Genomic DNA, 16,889 nt, shown 5'->3' with positions numbered 1-16,889 from the left:
ACACTCCCTCTTTGCTATTTCTCCAACAAGAAACTCCATTTCTCAGCTCTGAGAATTTTCCCTGGCTGTTCTGCTTGGCTAGAATGCTCTCCCTCCACATCTCCATCTACTGGCTTTCCCAACTTCTTTCAAAGCTAAACTTGCATCTTCTGTAAGAAGTGTTTCCCATTGCTAAGATGTAATGTTAACACCTTCCTTCTGTTAATTATTTCCAATTTATCCTGTCTTTATTTGCATGTTGTCTCTCCCATTGTGAGGTCTTGATAGCTCATACCATTCTTTGCCTTCTTTAAAAAATATATCTCTAGTGCTAAGTAGTATTTGTCACATAGTAGGTACTTAATAAAAATTTATGATTGACTGTTTATGCATTTGGGAACCAGAAATATAGAGCGTTCCAAGAGTCTTAGCAACTGCTTAAAATTATACTGACTCTTGGAACACTTTGCATTTAAGGAAAATATTATTTCTGTTCGTATCTTTCTATGCAAGTTTGTGTTTATATGTGTGTATGCATGTATGTGTGTATGTATATATATATATAAAATATGCATGCACATTTTTAGATATTTATATATACATATGTACATATATGTATATATCAAATCTCCTCTCTAGAGGAGAAACGCATTAAAGTTTAGTTAATCTTAGAGCAGAATTTTATATTTCTGCTTCTTACATTAAATATGCAATATGTTTTCAAATCAAATGAGCATCATTCCAGCCGATATGAGGCTAACAATGTATGTGGTGCATATGTAGTGTGTAGCCTACAGAAAATTTTAAAAAGAGAGAGTTTTTTATAACCACAAACTAGAACAATTGCAGAAGAAAAAGAAACATTTGGATTAAACTGTGAGGCACTGTCAAAAAAGTGCTGGATTTAAAGTCAAAGGAACTCGGTTTGAATCCCAGGTCTGTCCTTTGTTATCTTTGTGACCCTGTGCTAGATACTTCACATCTCGGGGACTCAGTTTTCTCATCAGTAAAATGAGGAGGCAAGAAGACCTCTAAAGCCCCTTCATCCCTAGATTCATTATCCTTTAATCCCAAAGGAGCTATGCTTAATATACTCACTGTGGAAATTTGACTCAAAATCTCCCAAGGCCTCAGAAACTCTTGTGTGTTGTTCAGTCATATCTGACTCTTCATGACCCCTTTTCTTAGCAGAGATACTGGAGTGGTTTGCCATTTCCTTCTCCAATTCATTTTGCATATGAAGAAATTGAGACAAACGGGGTGAAGTGACTTCCCCAGGGTCATACAGCTATCAGAGTATCAGAGGCCAGATTTAAACTCAGGAGAACAAGTCCTCCTTACTTGAGGCCTAGCACTCTATCCACTAAGCCACCTACTCACCAACTCTACTAGTTGGCAAATATTAATTGTGTACCTATATTAGTCCCAATTCTTTGTCACATGTTCTAGGGTATGTTCTAAGGCACAGAGAAGTAAACAGACAAGTTCCAGAGAGCTTGCAATTATTAGAATCAACTTGGACAAATTGAATCATATTTTCCTTGGTTCTCATCCTTCGTTTCTTTTCCCCAATCTTAGGAAAGGAACTTTGAGTTACTCCATTGTCCAATGAAGGAGGAGGACTTATATAGGACTTTAAGGTTTTCAAAGGAACTTATATGTACATACATACATACATACATACATACATACATACATACTTGTTCTCATTTGATTGTTTCAGCCATCCCAGCAAGGTAATAATAAGATAGATGCTATTACTATTCTCATTTTACAGGTGAGAAAAAATGAAGCAGAGATTAAATGACTTGCCCAGGATCATACAAGTACTGTACTAAATCTCTGGGGCAAAATTTGAACCCGAGTCTTACAGAATCCAACTATCTACCCCACCCTTTAACTGCCTTGCATCTCTTGAAATTTTATTCAATTCACCACCCCAATACAATAAGCTTATTTCACAACCAGGATACATGGACATTGATCGATGCAAAATCAAACGATTCTGATTTCACCTGGAAAACACTATTCTTTTAAGCATCTTATCTCTTTTCAAAATATACCACCAGCACCCCACCCCCCACAAATGCAAAGACATTATGAACATCAACATGTGTGTGTGCACACATGCATGTGCACAGATTTAAAAAGGAGCAGACAAAAGAGAAGAAAGGAAGGATAAGAAACTGGCAGGCAGACACACAGATAGACATTCAGCAATCATGACTTGAGGTAGAAAATATCATAAACTATGTGTCTTTCCACTCAGTTTAGCTCTAAAACTTAATAGCCCATTTTTTCACAATTTTCCAATCTTCTCAGTGTCTAGAATGAGGAATTTTTTATTCAATAAATGATAAGTAGGAAGAGCAAGGAGGAACACTGGTTAAAGAAAACAAATAGATACCATTTTGAATGCTACAGAAGAGAATTGTTGGTAAGAAATAGGTATTTTTTTCATTGATAATTAAAGAAAGATCTGGGGCTGAGAGAATTAATCCCTATTAGCATAGATGTCTTCCAAATGCCAGCCTCAAAACAAGTTTTTCCTTCTAGCCCAAACACCACTTAGGTTTGCAAGATTTTTATTTACAGATGTGAAAGTTGCAGTGAACTACGAAACTGACAATGCTTTTCTGAAGATGGAAACTTGATCCTGTCAACAAGACCCTAGCAGATGCTCCTTTGAGTTCATATGCATGTTACAGGTGCTTCAAAGAAAGCCATCTTCTGTCACTCACGACAAAGAAAACTCTTTGTTCAATGAGATCTTCTTGAAGCTGGATTACTCACGTTCCTGATAGTGTATGCCCTTTGACCCAGCCATACCACCATTATGCCAATACCCAAAGGGAACAGAGAGGAAAAGGTCCTATGAAAACATATATCTTGTTTGGGGTGGCAAAACACTGGAAACTAAGGGGTGCCAATGACTTGGGCAATGACTGGATGAATTATGGTGTATGAATGTGAAAGGAATACTGTTGTGTTATAAGAAATGAAAAAAATAGACAATTTCAGAACAGGATGGAAAGACTAGTATGAACTAATGCAAGGTAGCAAGAAGCATCAGAAAAACAAATTATGCTTTAATATCAAGATTATAAAAATGAACAATGCAAAGGCTAGTATAAGCTGTAGGATGAAATGAGCAGGAACCTAAAGAACAATTTATACAATAACAACCAGTCAGTAAAGACAAACAACTTTGAAAACTGTAAGAAATCTAGGACCAAATATGAAACATTCTATCTACCTCCTGATGAAGAGGTTATGGAGAATAGAGGTGTGTATGTATATGTTGTGTGTACATGCATGTAGATATATACATACGTACATATGTACACACACACACATATGTATATAAAACTCATCTTCCTGAGTTCAAATATGGACTCAGATACTTACTGGTTATGTGACCCTGGGCAAGTCACTTAACCCTATCTTCTCACTTTCTCATCTGTAAAATAAGATGGAGAAAGAAATGGCAGTCCAGTATTTTTCCCAAAGAAACCCCAAGTAGAGTCCCACTCTCTCTCTCTCTCTGTATATCTATGTATGTATATATATATATATATATATGCACAAATATACACATACACATACATACATGTGATATAATGTGATTTATATATGAGTGACATTTGGGGAATTTATTGAGGAATTTATGGTGCTAGATTTTATATATATATATATATATATATATATATATATATATTTGTTACAAGAAATTTATTTTTCTTTTTTAATGGGGTGGGAGATGGGAAGAAGAAAAAATACATGCATGTTAATTACATAATATAATTTAATTTTAAAAACTTACATATAGTTTCTCAAAACCTTGTTCTGCTACTTATTCTCAATACAACCTTGTACAATTCACCTCATATCTCTGGGTTTTAGTCTCCTTGTTTATGAATTGAATGGGTTGGACTGGATTCCCTCAGGTCCCTTCCAATTTTAAATCTATGTTCCTATGATCTCATTTGATCCTTATAAAAAACCTATGAGTAAAGGACTACAGATACTAGTCTCTCCATTTTGGAGATATGGAACCTAGCACCTAGAGAGGTTAAGGACTTGACTAGAGTCATTGTCAGAGACAAGTAAAAGTGGAAGAAGGGACAGAAATATAGATATACTGTAACTTTAAATTGATTACTTTCTTCACCATACTGCTCAGCTCAGCATCTTGAGATAGTGGGGAAAGTACAGTTTTTGAGATCAAAAGACCTGCCTTTACATCCTGGCTTTGTGTAATGGTAATTTAAATGGGAAGATCTTTCCCATTCATTAATAGGTCCATGTGGCCTGCTTAAGTCACATGGAAGCCTGAGTCACAGGAATCTAAGTCGCATAGAACAGGAAGAGGTGGAGCTAGAGCAGAGCTGAGAGAAAATTTGGTCAGAGGAGTCAGACCTGAGGGACACAAAGAGAAAGCAGACAGCAGGCTAGTGTGAATGAGAGAGGTTTTTTTGTGATTTTGTTTAAAGGAGCCTGTTTGTGATTTAAGGGAACTGGTTTGTGAGAAACCTAACATAGGAAAAGACTGGTGATGGTGTTGCCCTCTGTACTGTTATTGTGTACAGATTACTTTGTTACTGTGATGGATTTGGCATTCTGGTGTCTGAATAAATGTTTTGGCTCTGTCTGCTGTGTGGAAAGTCTGTTGTATTTTGGGATTCAAAATTGCGTTGGCATATTCATGGCTGTGGTAGGCTCTGTGAATATTGCATTGGCTCTACACTTTGGCACTGGCCCTTTATATGGCCTTGGACAAGTCTCTTCACTTCTGGATGAGTAGTCTCATCTTTCATTTGGACTCTATCCTTGGAGACAGAGTGGGTTTGTTTGCCAGAGTGCCCACAATCAGGCACCTTTCCTCTAGGGATGAGGGATTGGGAATTAACCAAACCAATATCATTCCTAAAAGTAGTTCCAGATTATATCTGACCACAGTTTTGTTATCATAGGACAATGAAACTAGAACTGGAAGAGGCCTTAGTCAAACCTATTCATTTTATGGATGAGAAAATGTAGGTCAATGAAAGTTATGTGACTTGCAGAAGCTAAGTGGCAGGCAGAGTTTGGATTCAAACTCAATTCCTATAACTCTAAGTCCAAAGTTCTTTCCTTATCTAATTTTGGGATACTCTATATGTGGGCTGTAGACCAGACAAGACTTGATCTTAGTCTGACATACACTCGTAAACAACACTATTTATTAAAAATAGTGATGATGATAATAGCTAGCATTTATTTAAAATTTTCAAAACACCATAAAACACATTATTTTGTTTGACCTTCACAATAACCCTGTAAGGTATTTTGATTATGATATCTCAGTTTTACATATAAGAAAACCAACATTGAAAGCAGTTAAGGGACTCACCTAGAATCACACAGATAATGAGGATCTAAGGAAGGATTTGAACTTATCCTTTCCTGACTCTGAGGCCAGTGTTCTATCTCCTGCAACATTTAGTACCCCAAGGACAACCATGGTCACCACTACTATACTTCTTCTCCTAGCACCCTTTGTTCTGTGTACATACTCTTATACCCCTCATTTTCATGTCATACTCTTCTCTCTACCAGTTAAAAGTTGACCAGATTAAAAATATAACGGCACTATTCCAGCATCTGCATTACTCAAATGCCTCTAGCAGATGCACCAATGAAATTAGTAGTTGCAAAATCCAGCTGCAGATTTTGAATTTTGAAATGCCTGTGGTAAAACTCTCCATACAGACACAGATACCCAGAAAACTGAACCAAAGGTGATAGAAAGGTAACAGAGTATATTAAATTTGTTTTGGCCTACTGTTTGATTTCCTTTTTGCCAAAGGCAGAACATGTGCTAATTTGCACAATTGTAATCTCAGTACTGTGGGAACATCTCAGAGGTATCTTCTGTACTCTGTTGAAGGCCTCTTAAAATCTTCTTCTACTGTACTGTCCCTGCCCTAACCCCCCACTTCCTGCTTGTCTCTCAAGACTATGAAGTTCTGGCTGAATCCTTTGACTTATCCGTGATTTCATTTGTCCAGCTATGAAACAGGTATGAGAAGACCAACTCCAAGATCATGATATCTCTCAAAGTTTAGTAAGCTTGAACATCATGTTCAAGTACAGTTGAGTGAAAGTCAATCATTTTTGGAAATTTGATCATGTGCCCCTTTAAGATGCCCCTACATTCTTTCTCTACTGTTGGAACAGAATGAGGAATGTACTATCCTAAATGCTATTATGAGTTCCTGGCTTTAATGACTTTCTATGTGGCACCAACAGGATAGTGAGGGGGAAAAATGCAGTCCAGAGTAAAGCCAGGATAGTTGCTTAAATAAACTGACTATAATTTCAAAATTAAATCTACAAATCAACCATGCAAATGATCACATGTCTTTCTGTCTTTGGCAAAAAGGAAATCAAACAGCAGGCCAAAGCAAATTTAATATGCTCTACCTTACCTTTCTACCACCTTTGGTTCAGTTTCCTGGGTATCTGTGTCTATATGGAGAATTTTACCACAGGCATTTCAAAAGTTCCCATTTCAATTACACAGAAGACAATGGTGTGGTAGGGAGTAATGATGCATTTTTGGACTTCTAGGATTTGTAGTATAGAAATATAAGAGAACAGTGTGACTTGGTTGATGCTGCATTGGAAATAAGTCAGGAGCTCGAGGTTTCTATAGCACCTCAGACACTAGCTATGTGATCATGAGCAAGGCACTAACCCTCCAGGGCCTGAGTTTCCTTCTCTGTAAAACAGAAACATTTTACATTATAACACAGAGAAAAGAACCCTGACTCCGAAGTCAAAGGACCTACATTCAAATTCTGCCTCTTATGTTCTTGTCATCTTTTTATTTTGCTCTTCTAAAATTGTATTTTTGTTATTCTGTACTTAAGAAATATCATCAAATATGAGGCTTTCCATAATTTAGAGAACAGAAAAAGACTTCAGATGAAATCACAGATCTCTGTTTTGTTCACCTTTGATTCTGTGGTTTAAGAAGATAATGGATTAAGCATTCTAGATCTAGGACAGCTTTGACAAGTACTGTGATCTTTGACAAGTTATTGAATATGCCTGGGCCTCCACTTTGGAAAATGAGTAGGATGAGACAAGACAGCTTCTGAGTTCGCTTTTAGCTCTGACTGTTTGATCCTATCTTATAAAGGTATAAAGGAAAGAATATTACAAACCTTAGGGTGCTATGTAAAACAAGGCCTTTAATGTGAAAACACATTATCGTTCTTCATTCAACATGAGCACTATACTTACCACAGCTAGGTAGGCAGCTAAGTAGCACAGTGGATAGAACACCTGGGCCTAGAGTCAGGAATTCCTGAATTCAAATTTGGCCCCATACATTTGCTAGCTATATGAAGCTGGGCAAATCCCTTAATCTCTCTCTCAGTTTCTCATCTATAAAACTGTGTGGGTTAAAAGACCCTTACCCAAAATTTTAAATAAATTAAGAGGCTTCTCAAGGTATGAACAGAAGGTGTTTTATTCGATTCTCATGAGAAAGGGGCATCCCTCCACCAGGACAGGGCTAATGGAAGGAGGCAGCTTACAGAGGATAGAATACCATCATATATCCTAACTCAGATAGGATATCCTAACCCTCCCCCGCCCCCACTATCCCACCTCTGCATTGGCTGGGAGGTGGGCTTACAATCTAAGCACGAAAAACTAGACAAACCCTGGGAAATATTCACCTATCCAAACACACTTCCTTATAACTAACTGCTGATGTGGCTATTCTACAACTAAAGTAAAAAGGGAGATGGGGGGAGAGGGAGCTTAGCTGATGTGGTCACAGTATCAAACAAAGAGAGATCTGATTAACTTCCAAGTTTCCACTACAGTCCATAGCACTATCACAGAGAGAAGCGAGAGGAGGGCCCTAATTGCCCACAGGTCCTGGATTCCTGGAAATTAGGGATCCAGAGAGAGAGGCCTTATGGAAAAAAAATTTTATTTAGAAAATACAACATTCCCCATATTTTATTATGAGAAGTCTTCACAATGTCGTCATTTCACTCTTTCCCTCCTCTTGTTTATTATCTGAAGACTTCTCACACTACTGCTGATAGAGATTACCTGTTAATTGATCTCCTTCACTTTCATACCACACCTTTCTCCATCACGCTTTTGTCTATCCTTCTGTCTATCATTAATCTAACAGGTCCACTGGCCATCTCTTCTAGCTTAATCATCTTAGAGAGAGTTTTCTGGACAGTAGTAGTGATCAGCTACATCATGCAAGTTAGACATACAGGGAGCAAAATAACACCACTTGCAGTTTTGAGTAAGAACCAGGGAGTCTCCTTCTGCCAGGTACCACGAAACCAAGACCACCAGAATGTATTGAAGGGAGAAGACCACGTTTGGACAGGAACATGAGCAATACTTAAAATTTATGTTTCTACACCTAAATCCAATCCTCACATTCTTTCCCCTATGAATTCTTCCCTTCATCTATCCCCCTTTATATGAATATAGAAAGGGAGCAACGATGACCAACACATTAACAAATTATAAGGGGGCAATCCCCTTGTTATGAGTACAGGTACAGAGATTTAAAATACAAAGGTGGATCAATAAATTATCCATTCAGAGGTTCCATCTCATCTGGGGAGGGACATCATCTCATGCAGGCTTTCTGATCTGGATGCTCCTTCAGGCCATCTTCAGCCCAGCATCTCTGCATCTTCTTCCCTTTATCTTGTAGAAATCCAGATGTCCACTCTCCTACAAAACTGACCTTAATACCATTTTAGATGACCATTCTTAAGCTTTATACACTTATCACTCTTACAAAATTGTCATGTTTGAGAAATCCACATTAGAACCCAGTATTTACATCTTACATTAATTAACTCACTATTCATCTCCCTGTTCCAACTTTTGCTCAGGTGATACTTCTTTTAAAGCATTTACAATATAGACCACAAACTATTTTTCTTTTAACATTTACCAACTGAGACAAAAGAAAAAAAATAACTATGCATGCTAACTTCACAACTTAATTGTCTTCACACTATTAATAATAATTAAAGCACCCTAACTTATTGTTGCTGGTCTAAAGTCCTAAGCCTAATAGCTTAATTTTAGATTTAACCTCAGGTGTTCCCCTACCAACAGTCTTTAATTTATTAGATCTGGTATTAAGCTTACAAAACCTCTGATTACAGGAGATTGCTACTAAGAGTAGGGACATTGCAGGGAAACAAAATCTCCCCAACTTCATGTCAATTCCAGGCAGGAACAGACTGTCAACTGTCATTCAGCCAGGCTTAAAGTCTGCCAGGCATCAGTGGAGAAATTGAGTCTGGAGAATCCTAGCCCAGGCTGAACAGCTGCTCTCCCACCCTTCCCATGAGATCACCTGTTTCAGTTCATACCAGCATCTCACAGGCTTACTGGAATCATAGATCAGAAGCTCAGACCACCTTTCTTGCTATCCATACCTGGAATTAGACTCAGAAAAACAGTCAGTTAATAGTCCCACAAAATCTTAAAATAGCAAGTTCCAATAACCAGGTTTCAGATATGATTATAATTTCACATTGGCTAAGGAACATCTTTTGAAGCAAATCTTCAGGCTTGCATGTCTTTCTATACATGTTCTAGTTCCTGATTAAATAACAATCATAAAATCAAATTTACCATTAAAACCATGTTATTGCTCTAATAGATTTACATCTGCTTCCCAAGCTTCTCTATAGCTTTATAACCCTGCTCAATCTAAAAGAATGAGCTACACATATGACAAGCTCAAACACTAATTTCAACTTATGTTCATGAAATAAATTCAAATCAAAACAGAAACATTTAACTTTTCCATAAACGCCAGATTTTACCAGAGGTTACCTGCCTCTAAGAAACTTAGATTGAAATTCTTTTCTCCAAACTAAAGATGTCTCTGATTTAGTCTCAGTAATGAATTCAGTCAATTGTTTTAACATTAACTGCTTTTACATCACTTTGTAACATGTAAAGACCTTATTCCAAGTTGGGACCTTTGTCCATTATCCCCAAAGAGTTTTAGTCCCATTTGTCTAAAAGGGCCCTGGAAAACCTCACCTTGTGCCACATGTACTGGCTCTCTAGAGGCCCATAGAGGCATATCACTATGCCCTATTAATCCAATTCTCCAGGTTACTGGCCTCTTCCATCAAGACTGTGCTGGGAACCCCTAGACTGCCTGGGGCCACCCTGGACTCTTTCCTCAGTCCCTCTGTAGATAAAAGAAGTGTTCCTTTTTCATGGGGAAACTGAGCCAGAAGGATTCCATCCCAGGCTGAGGACATAATTGTCCCCTGAAGCTTGTACATTAGATAATAGATTTCACTAATAAAAAATTTTGCCGGGACTCACATCTTAAATTTTAAATTTGCCCTAAACGTCAATCGCTAGAGATTATTTATCACCAAAACAAATTCCTTGTTTAGGAACTTCCACATACAAACAATTTACACTTGAGTTAACATCTCTTCTCTCAGCATCTCCAGTTCAGATTAGATCTTAAGAAGCCCTTTTGTAATGACTGGACTTCCAAGGGAAAGGGAGATGGGGCCAGGAGGCTTTCTTAAAATTTACCACAGAACTACCTGGAGCCATAAAATTCCTGGTCTCCCTTATCTTGTCCCTTATCTTATAACAATTTAGCTTACAAATATAAATTTGGTAGGTAAGCCTTTCAAAAATCATACAAAAAGATTTTATAAAGCATTTCTTAATACAACAAATATTTTCCTCTCTTAAGAACAGTTTACAATTTATCACAACCTTCTTGACCCTAATCAACAAAAATTACAAGTTCTGAAACCAAGGCCTTTCACATTTGGCCATAAGCTTCCTTTTACATACATTTGTAAATGCTTTATTCATAGCAAAAACCAATTTTAATTAAAACTTCCTTCTTACCAGCAGAAATAAACTTTTAATCTGCATCCTTAGATGAAATAGGCTTGAAAATCACAAACCAATTCATCATTAATTTAACACTGCAATTTCTAGTATCACAATCATAAATGCCAAATAACAATATCCTTCTGCTTGATCCTGATAGGAAGAGTATTCTCAGATGCTGCTTGTTATTCCTTCAGGACAGATTTTAACTTAAAGTCTTGTCAAACATGGATTTATAAAAACATTTTAACCCTTCTCTTCTTTTTACTCTACTCCTTTAAAGAGCTGAAGAGCCCTCTTCCAGCTCCCCTCCCCCTTCCAAGCCCAGCAGTTTAGCTCTCCCAATCTCACTCCAGCCTTTAAATCATATGGGGGGGAGGGGTGTGCTTAACTTTCCCTTTGTCCTCATAGTCTAAGCACATGGACAGAGTTAATACTTCCAAAAGAAATCACTAAAATTCTAAAATGTATTTGCAATTTTTTAGACACATAATCTTTTGGTATAAGATATATTTACTTAATTTAAAAATAAAGTACAAATTTTAGCACTTAGACTTTTTTAAATCAAAACTCAACTTTTCACTCCAGACTGCCTGTCTTTTACTCTGCTAATTTCCATTACGAAAAAGAGATCCTCTTTCAGGTAAAATAGGGAATGGTCTGCCACTCCCTTATCTGAGAAGGAGGAAAGATTTTCCCAAATGGGAAAAAAAAGTTTTGAACCAGATTAATTAAAGAGCATCCTTGCCCAGGCTTAGGGCCTAAATAATCTAATACTGACAAATAATGACTTGTAAGCATGAGACTTGGGAGCTTAATAACACATAGTAATAATTACAAATCACAACAAACAATTTTTAAATCCAATAACCTTCCATAACTTTGTCTATTGCATTCCTAATCAAGCTAAACGTTTTCTTAAGTGGGATGGAGGAGGAGGGAGAACAAAGTCCAAACACATCCCACCCATATTTCTCCCTTCCTTTTGTATTTCAAAGGAACCAAATACTCACTGCCTCTGCTAGGAAACTTAGAGGTTAAAAACCTAACCATTTAATTTAGTTTCACAATTTAACTAATAGAGCCATTCTGCAAATACTCGGCAAAGTACCATAAATCTTCCTTTTCACATTCAAAAACTGGCCGGGTGTTAAGAATGCAGAATTCTTGCCCAAACAAAACCACAATACTTAATAGTCTATTCCCCAAGGGGCTATTTGCCCCTCTATCAATATCAATCAATTTTTGCTCTGAAGTAATGGGTTTGGATTGCCCTCTTCCTATTACGAATTTATAGAGTCCATCACAGGATTTTCCAGGTGTAAACACCTAGCCAAATCTGTGGCGGAGAGGTTGCCCTTCTCCTTACAGTTACCCGTGAAGCCGTTTCTCTCAGTGGTGTCCTTTCGCTGAGGTTTAAGGTCCGGCAAATTTACTGAAGCCCATCACCAAAACTTCCTGCATCAGAGACTCAGTCAAATAACCTCCAGACCCCTGAGTGCTTACCTCAGGGCTGTAGGCATACAACTTTCTCATCCACTGGCCAACTGGGATTTAGTTTCACTTAATGGGAGCTTTTATATTCAGTTTCTGTTCCCCTGAGTTCCTCTTTTTTTTTTCTGCAGAATTTTACCTGCTCAGGACATGAATCCTTCCCTTTTAGCTTGGGGACTATCAGAGAAAATTCCCTGACAGGCACCTGCCCCTGATCGAAATGCGAAGGAGTTGCCACTAGAGGATATTCCTGGCCAATGCACCAAAACTGTGTGGGTTAAAAGACCCTTACCCAAAATTTTAAATAAATTAAGAGGCTTCTCAAGGTAAGAACAGAAAGTGTTTTATTCAATTCTCATGAGAAAGGGGCGTCCCAACACACCAGGATGGGGCTAATGGAAGGAGGCAGCTTACAGAGGATAGAATACCATCATATATCCTAACTCAGATAGGATAGCCTAACCCTCCCCTGCCTCCACTATCCCACCTCTCCATTGGCTGGGAGGTGGGCTTACAATCTAAGAATGAAAAACTAGACAAACCCTGGGAAATATTCACCTATCCAAACACACTCCCTTATAACTAACTGCTGATGTGGCTACTCTACAACTAAAGTAAAAAGGCAGGGAGGAGGAGAGGGAGCTTAGCTGATGTAGCCATAGTATCAAACAAAGAGAGACTTGATTAAATTCCAAGTTTTGGCTACAGTCCACAGCACTATCACAGAGAGAAGGGAGAGGAAGGGCCCTAACTGCCCACAGGCCCTGGATTTCCAGAAATCAGGGATCCAGAGAGAGAAGCCTTATGGAAAAAAAATTTTATTTAGAAAATACAATGTTCCCCATATTTTATTATGAGAAGTCTTCGCAATGTCCTCATTTCACTCACAACTGAGATATTAATAGCATTTATCTCCAAGGCTGTTGTGAGTATCAAATAAGATAATATCAATAAACACTTTACAAACCTTAAAGTTATAGAAATGCTAGATATTCTCCTCATCATTTTCCTCCTCCTACTCTTCATGATCATCATCATCATCATCATCATCATCATCATCATCATCATCATCAGCATCACTACAAGAAAAGGATACCTAGGAGTTTACAGTTCTTTGTAATCCTATTCTTACTTATCTTTCCAGTCATGCTTAATATTTCTCCTATTTACAAATTCTTCACTTTAGTAAGGCTAACTTAGCTATTTCCTATCCATGATCTTCCATCTCATTCCTCTGTGTCTTTGCCATGTGTGAAAAGCACTTCCTCCTATCTGTTACTTGGTGAAAGGTTCCTAGGTTCCTCCAGGACACACTCTTTTATCACCTCCAATAAAGGTTCTTCCCTTATTCATTTCATTGACCCACTCCTCCCTCCCTTGTAACTAGCACTATGTATTACTTTGCATCTACTTATTTGTAAGTAAATACGATTTGTAAATTGTTTTACCCCCCAATGTAAGCTCTTTGAGGGTAAGGATAATTTTGCTTCTGTCTTTGTGTTTTTTTCTTCCTAGGATATGGGAGACACTGGCACTGCGATGTTCAATGCACAAAGCAGAATTGAATTAGCTCAAAAGAAATAAGAGGTTCTCAAATTTAGAGAATCCACCCCAAATGTTCACATGAACTATTTGTGCCTGACCTATGGTAGAGCATTCTGAGCTTGTATAGGTCTGAGTAGCCAGTCAGACATACTGTAGTTTGACTCAAACATATCATTTTGGTCCTCTTTGAGAACAAAGTATAACAACTAACAATGATTTGTGTGTTGCAAATACACTTAAAATGCTTGCTGAATTGTATTGAACTGAATTAGAAATTAAGTCAGTGGTTCTCAAAATGTAGTACTAGGACTTTTGGGAGTACTGAGACACATTCAAGGGGTCAAATAGGTCAAAACTACTTTCATAATAATTCTAAAATGTTGCTTGCCTATTAAAATATTTCTTCCTTTCCCAACTATATATCCATTTGAGGTTAGATTTTCTTTATATAATTCAATCAAAACAACATATCAGAACAAAATGAATGCAGAAACAGATGTGAGAACATCTTAATGTCTTTCATTAAACCAAACACTAAATAGATTTGCAAAAATATACAAAAACAATGTCATCCTTACTAAAGTTTTTTTTGAAAATAGTTATTTTTCAAAAAATACATTATATATGTAATGGGTTTATTATTGTTATTCTGAATAAACTAATATGTATTTTGGAATTTATCAATTTTAATTTGTAATATGACAAATATCAATAGACATAACTCACCTAAACAAAGGTTCTTTAGGGTTCTCAATAATTTTTAAGAATACAAAGGGGTCAAGAAACCAAAAAGTTAGAGAACCAGTGTTGTAATACAGTTTCTTCCACTATCCAGAACCTGGGCAAACATGCCATCATGAAATTGATATACAATACTGATGAACTTCTCCAGGCAAACAAATTTTGTCATAATTTTCCATAAGCTCTCATGACTAACCATGTCAAAGGTCTTGGTCAGATCTACAAACATTGTGTACAGACCTCTGCTCTGCTCTTGGCATTTCTCCTGGAGTTATAGGGCAGCAAACACCTTGACCCTTTTTGAAGCCACACTGGCTCTCAAGTATATGATCATCTTGTAGGTGAAGGACCAGCCTATTAAGGAGGACTCTAACAAGAATTTTGCCAGCAGTGACTAAGAGAGAGAGACCCCCCTGGGATTGTTGCGGGACAATCTATTCCCTTTACCTTTATAGAGATGAACATTGGAGGCATCCTTGAACTTCTGGGGAATGACCTTCTCTTTCCATATAACCTGGAAAATTTCAGTCAGCTTTTTAACTAGCAATGGTCCAGGTAAATCTCACCTGAAATAGAATCAGCACCAGTTGCTTTGCCACATGAAAGGAACCTAATGGCCCTCAAAACCTCTTCTTCAGTTGGAAGTTCAGCTAACGAGGAATTGACTTCAACATGAGGTAAATGGTCAATGGCCTCAGCATTAATTGATGATGATCCATTGAGAACACTATAGAAGTGTTCAGCCCATCTCTCTAGGATCATGTCCTTATCACTAATCAATGTGGCTCCATCAGTACTAAGTCTTAGGAAGATTCTGAGGATCATCTGGTAGGATAAGGTACCAGACAATGAAGTCCTTGCTCAACCTGAAATCCCAATCATTCAAACTATGCTTCAGACAGCACAACTCTGATGACTTGGTCACATTGTTAGAATGCAAAATGTATGCTTGCCAAAAAAACTATCTTATGGATAACTCACATGGAGCAGGAAATCACATGGTAGTCCAAAGAAGTGATACAAGGACACTGTCAAGATCTCTCTTGAGATATTTGTATTCGAGTGTACAACATGCAAGACACTGGCACAGGACCACTCAGCATGGTGTGCCCACATCAGAAAGGGTGCTGTGCTCTATGAACAAAGCAGAATTGAGACAGCACAAAGTAAACATAGGATGCACAAATTTGGAGTATCCACCCCAAATATTCACACAGACTATCTGTACCCAATCTATGGTAGAGCATTCCGAGCTCACATGGGTCTGACCAGCCCCAGTTCGACACACTGAAATTTAACTTTATCATGATGATGTCCTTTTGATCTTCTTCAAGAATGAAGTACAACAACCAACCAACCAACCAACAGTTTCTTCATTTTAGAGAGAGAGAAAAATGAGGTCCACATATGTAAATTAACTCATTCAAGGTCAATCAGTGAAATAGAGGCAAAGCTAGGAATTACACATCTCCTAATCTCCACTCTGGTATTCTTTCTGCCATACAATAAAACATCACTTCTCAAGGAGTTGGCTTTTATATTCACATGAAAATGTTGACAAATAAGCATTTGCTCAAGGTAGCAGTAAGTTCTATTAAAATGTCAATGCTATAATGCAGACATGGCAATAAATGTAATATACTCACACATAACTTGATGTGACTATAGGGTTGGAATTTGTGTTTCCCTGGAAATGGGCTAGGACAATGAAATGGAAAAATGGAAAGGTTAAGTGAGAGAAAACGAGAATACATATACATATATATGTGTTTGTGTGTATCTATGTGTGTGTGTATATATATAAACATGTATACATATGTATATATAACATGTTATATATACTTACCTACATGTATGTATATAACAATCAGTTCCTTCTCTTTATCATATAATTAGCCAACCAGAACCAGAATGTCATGCATGCTTCATAGTCTCTCCAGGGCATTTTCAATACATGTTATCACAGTTCTCCAGAACCAGGAAGCAGATTCCATGTAGGGAAGAATCACTAGAAGTACTCCAAATTCCCCACCCTCCCATTTTATATACTATCTACCTGCTGCTTCTTGATATACTAATGAGTTTAAAATTTTTTAAACTGTTTCTTTGCAGCTAGATCTAAAAAGAGAATGAGAATTGTTAGTGGATATGGACAAGATGATTCAATATAAAGTGTGATAGAAAAACTGCATTTTGGCACA

The sequence above is a fragment of the Notamacropus eugenii genome, chromosome 1 (genome assembly GCF_028372415.1).
Source record: "Notamacropus eugenii isolate mMacEug1 chromosome 1, mMacEug1.pri_v2, whole genome shotgun sequence".
Taxonomy (NCBI): Eukaryota; Metazoa; Chordata; class Mammalia; order Diprotodontia; family Macropodidae; genus Notamacropus; species Notamacropus eugenii.
The sequence above is the reverse complement of the archived record's forward strand: the minus strand, read 5'-3'. Positions refer to the sequence as shown.